The sequence below is a fragment of the Mercenaria mercenaria genome, chromosome 19 (genome assembly GCF_021730395.1).
Source record: "Mercenaria mercenaria strain notata chromosome 19, MADL_Memer_1, whole genome shotgun sequence".
Classification (NCBI taxonomy): domain Eukaryota; kingdom Metazoa; phylum Mollusca; class Bivalvia; order Venerida; family Veneridae; genus Mercenaria; species Mercenaria mercenaria.
Window position 1 is genome coordinate 5956032 of NC_069379.1, and position 6000 is coordinate 5962031.

Genomic DNA, 6000 nt, shown 5'->3' on the forward strand with positions numbered 1-6000 from the left:
ACGAACATCAAACAATATCATTAAGTAAACAATAGTAATAGTTCGTAAAAACAAGTACCATTTCACGGATATTTTTCTCCTCCACGAATGGTACTGAACTGCATACCAAAAGCGGGTTGACTCTTTAAATCAGTATAGTTACAATTGGTAACTTTTTAGTCCCTTAAAACCAATACATTGCGATTTCCACTGATTTACTGTGCATTTAAGCCAGTCATACAAAATAAAAAAAATGTTGATCCATGATAAAAGTATTATTCAGTTGTTTGTATATATTTTCATTCATATTGTTGGTGTAGCGTTCATTTATTTTCAGAGAGATAAATCACAGAGAACCTTAAACCTGGCCAGGGAAAAGACAAGATTTTATTTGGCCTCCATAAAACAGAAACAACGTAATAAACCTCTATGGTCGCCGTTCAAAAATGAAAATACAAATGAAATACAGACACCAATGCAGGGCCGGATCCAGACATTTTTGACTGGGGGAGGGGGGGCACCAGTCTTTGTTCACCAGTCTTGAACAAAGACATCAACGCCGAGGCGCAATGTTTTTAGAGGGGGCGCCTTTGCCCATGTTAGGTAGGGGGTCAGGGGCGGGTACGGTTAACTCCCCTGGAAATTTTTTAATATAGGCATAAAATGGTGGCCTCTGGTGCATTTTAGGTCTACATTTGGAGATATTTAGGGGACAATATTCCCCTCTTGATCGTGGGGTGGGGGGGGGTCAAGGGGTTCTCCCCCTGGAAAATTTTGAAATACAGGTATGAAATGGTGGCCTCTGGTCTTCAGTCAAAGTGAATAAAGCAAAAGACACATTATTTTGCAATATTTCTAACTGTTATCAAATCGAATTAGTACCTATTGGCTTTTCTTCTTTGGTTACAGAAAGTTAAATAGTACAACTGTGGTACATCTCTATTAGTATTGCTAATCCGGTTATTTTCTTTCATTGGTGTCTGTATTTCATTTGTATTTTCATTTTTGAACGGCGACCATAGATGTTTATTACGTCGTTTCTGTTTATGGAGGACAAAATTAATAAAATCTTGTCTTTTCCCAGGCCAATTTTAACGTTCTCTGTGATTAATTTCTCTGAAAATAAACGAAAACTACCACAGCAATATGAATGAAATATGTACAAACAACTGATCAATACTTATATCAAGGACCAAAGTTTATTTATTTTGAATGAACAGCTTAAATGCACAACAAATTAGTAACGAAATCTCAATGTATTGGTTTTAAGGGAGTAAAAAGTAACCAACTTTAACTATACTGATTTAAAGAGTCAACCCGATTTTGGTATGCTGTTCAGTACCATTCGCGGAGAAGATAGATATCCGTGAACTGGTTCTTGTTTTTACGAACTATTACTATTATTTACTTAACGATATTGTTCGATGTACAATATATTAGAAATGGCGGGATATTAAAATGCTATAAATCTCACTAAATGTATTCATTGTTAGGCTTGAATGACTGTTTTTAAGACGGATAATACTTCGCAAGTTAAGACATAGAACGGTATCCACTTGATTGCGTTGCATAACGACCCACTCGAAACGGCGTTGCATTAGGTTTTCAGCCGATTTTTCAGAAATAACGCTGAATAATTCTATGAAAATACACACGTTTTGTTTAAAGAGATAGCCCTTTACATAAAAGTGTTTTAACAGTTACTTATTCCCGATTAACACTGTATTTCATACGATATTGTCAAAAACTGTCAAAAATCTCCTTTCCCCGCCGAACTGTACAGAAGTGTTTGAATAAACGGCACACATCTCAGCTAAATGGACATATGTGCTAAAACATAGACATATTTGCGCTCCCGGTGCACCCATCGTTTTCATTTGATTAGTTATAAAACAGGTAGAAATTCCTTAAAATCATACTTACAATACCGGAAATTTGTAGTATCGGCCATATTTCTCCATCTGATCGGCGTAAAATTCACCGCTCAAACAACGTTGGAACCACTTGATCTGATAAAGCTATGGCCAGTGTGAATATCTATTAATGTAGATCAGGTTGGTTCTGATATTTATCTGACTGATATATTATACTAATGATAAGCTACATTTGAAGTCAAACTTTTTAAAATAGCACTTTATATTATCTAAGAAATACAGAACTAAAAATATCAAAATTAACCAGTTTTTCAACGTTTTTTTTTTCTAAATAAATCTCTTAGATGCACGATGACCCAACTCTTTTCGTTCCATTTTGGATGTCATTAAAGCTGCAAAATATTTTTAAAACCTTAACGCCAGATATTTTTGTAGATTAAAATACATTTGTATTCCACTGAAAATAAAGTGGATGGGACAATTATGTCAACATGTAAAAATAAAAGAGATTTGTTTGTGACGTTTATGCTTATGTAGTAATGATATCACCTTGTATTGCATTTATAGTAACCTGTAAGACTTGAAATCCCTATAATCCAACTTTCCCTCTTAGGAAGTCGGAAGTAAGAAGTGTGGACGTTGGAAGTCGGAAGTAAGAAGTCAGGAAGTTGGAAGTCAGAAGTGTGGAAGTTGGAAGTCGGAAGTAAGAAGTCAGAAAGTTGGAAGTCAGAAGTGCGGAAGTTAGAAGTCAAAAGTGCGAAAGTTAGAAGAAGGAAGTAAGAAGTCAAGAAGTCGGAAGTAAGAAGTGTGGAAGTTGGAAATCAGAAGTCGTAAGTCGGGAAGTTGAAAGCTTGAAGTGCGGAAGTTAGAAGTCAGAAGTGTGGAAGTTAGAAGTAGGAAGTAGGAAGTCAAGAAGTTGGAAGTGAGAAGTGCAAAAGTTAGAAGTCAGAAGTGGGAAGTACGGAAATCAATTGTCCCTCCAGGGCTTCCATAGATAATGGTTTCACCACCCGATTCCCCTTTTCTCAATAGTGACATTTAACATGTTATTGTTACAAATACCGTGCGAGAGTAGTTTAATTTGAATAAGAAGGTTAATTGTATAAATAGAGCAGTGCCGTGTACACTCAGACAAAATGAATAAATGATAAAGTGCAAGACTAATAGAAAAAGTAACAGTGTTTCATCGATGACAAAAAATATCTACACAATATCAATATCAGCTTTAAATCAGAAGCAATTGTGTTGGTGATGATAATATAAACAAGAGATGCCCGTAAGACTGCCAATGCTCAACTATTGGAATTGTTGTCCCAGAAGGAGGGATATTACCCTAAATGTTAAAATATTACAAACAATTTTCGATAGAGACTACAGTCAAGAGAAGTAACAGCAGCTCTTCTGAACGATGTTTTAACAAGAGCACCGCCTGCGGGTGAAGACACTCATCTGTTTTTGTTTGTTTTTTGTCCCTGCATAATAGAAATATTGTCTTTACCATAATTCTCTGTCCTAAAGGGGCCATAATTCTTGCAAAAAGCAATGTAGAGTTACGGTACTTGCTTTGCATAGTCAGCTTTTAATGGCGAATAAATGCTCCAAGTTTTAAAGCAAAAACTTTCACCGTTATGTAGTAAAATTGACCTAAATGCATAACTTAACCAAGAAATCCGATATTTTGTAAGTCCAAAAGGGGCCATAATTCTTGCAAAAAAAAACAATGTAGAGTTATGGTTGTGCAGCTTTTGATGGCGAATAACTGCTCCAACTTTCGAAGCAATAGCTTTGACCGTTAAGGAGAAACGTTAACCTGAACATAAAACTTAACCAAGAAATCTGAAATTTTCTAAGTCAAAAAGGGACCATAATTCTTGTAAAAAGCAGGATGGAGTTATGTTTCTTGCTGTACAGAGTCAGCTTTCAATGGTGAACAAGTGTTGCAAGTTTTAAAGCAATAGCTTTGATAGTTTAGGAGAAAAACTGACAAACACAAAACTTAACTAAGAAACCTGATTTTCTACGTCTAAAATTTAAAGGGGCCATAATTCCTACAAAAAGCAGGATGGAGTTATGTTTCTTGTTGTACAGATTCAGCTGCTGATGGTGAACAAGTGTTACAGTTTCAAAGCGATAGCTTTGCTAGTTTAGGAGAAAAGCAGACCTAAACATAAAACTTAACCAAGAAATCTGATATTTTCTAAGTCCAAAAGGGGTCATTATTCTTGCAAAAAGCAGGATGGAGTTATGTTTCTTGCTGTACAGAGTCAACTATTGATGGCGAACAAGTGTTGCTAGTGTTGACCTAAACATAAAACTTAACCAGGCAACGCCAACGCCAACACCGACGCCAATCAAATAAGGACAATAACTCATTTTTTCCCCAAAAAGTCTGGTGTTGAGCTAAAAAGGTATGGAAAATATATATTTTTGGAATGGTGGGGTGGGGGGGGGATTGGTGACCGGATGAGGTTACAAAACTTCACATTCGAATAGTCGAGCTAAACAAGAGCTGTCAGTAGACAGCGTGCTGGACTATTCTCAGTGCTTGATAGTATAATATAAGCAATGAGTAAACTTTAACATTACAATAAGCATATTCTAAGTCGAAAAGGGGCCATAATTCAGTCAAATTTTTTGATAGAGTTGCCTCCTCCTTTTTACAGACTTGGGTTATGATGGTAAATAAGTGTGAGAAATATGAAAGCAATATCTCAATGGACTTTGAAAATATTGGGGTGGTACGCAAACTTTAACATTTGTGTGACGCTCACGTAAACGCCCACGCTCACGCCGACGCCGGGGCGAGTAGGATAGCTCCCCTATTCTTCGAAAAATGAAAGAAGTTAAATGAAATTCTACCAATTTATTATAGTTTGATATGTACAAATATGTGGATTTTTAAACAATTAGAGGGCAATAACTCTAGAGGTAATAAAGAGATCCTGACGAAATTGTGTGTGCACTACCACATTATGGTGATCTAATTTTAGTTTAAGTTTCATAGTTCTAGGTCAAATATGTTACAAGTTAGGAAGCAGAAATTGCCATATTTATAGTACCCTAACTGGGCACATGTGAGGAAGCTGGAGCTGTCACTGAAGTGTTTGATTACTCCAATGTGGATGAAGATATATTGGACAAAAGCTCACGTCTGTGTCAAACGTAACAGTCTGAGTTTAGCAGGGATAGAAAAGTGTATCAAAACATTAAATTAGTATAAAGGGGACATAATTCATGGAAATTTCTGCAAAAGTAATGCACCAGGGCATTGTGTAATATCATGTGGCTAATAATGTGGAATAACTATTTGAAATTTTAATGAAATAAGTGAGATAGAACAGAAGTCCATCACAACTTGAACATGAAATTCTAGTAAAAGGGGGTATAACTCGTAGCATTTTGGTGCCAGCATCATGAACATTGTGTCATATGATGTTGGTGACCAAGTGGAACCACCGTTTTAAGTTTGAATAAAATCCATTTACTAACAACAGAAATATAGTGAAAAAGCATCAAAATTAAACTGAAATTCTAAGTAAAAAATTGACATAAGTCACTAAATATTTTTGCCTGAATTATGGACATTGTGTCATATGATAAGGACAACAATGTAAAAAAATATTCTAAGTTTGAATCAAATTTATTAAGTAATAACACATATAATGTAAAGGTGCACCAACATTAACCTGAAATTCTAAGTAAAAAAGGGGCATAATTCATGAAATATTGGTGCCAGAGTTATGGCCCTTGTGTCATATGACGCGGGTGATGATGTGCTACAATTATTTTAAGTTTGAATCAAATCTGTTTGGTCATAACAGATAGTGAAGTGCATAAAACTTTAAGCTGAAATTTTATGTAAAAAGGGGGCTAATTCACGAAATTTGGTGCAAGAGTTATGACCCTTGCCTCATATGATGTGAGTGATGATGTCGAACAATAGCACGTGTCTCCATAAAAATATACTTGAATTGCTTCAATGGAAACCACACACTCTGTCGACAGAAATCTTTAGTGTATACACATGCACCAAAAGGTACAGTTTGGAGTAGGAACTTTCCAGGTCTATTCCACTCTGTCATACTTGGAGCAAACAATGGGCGAGGAAAGTCTTTGCTCCAAATTGTTCAACATTTAGGTATACGTT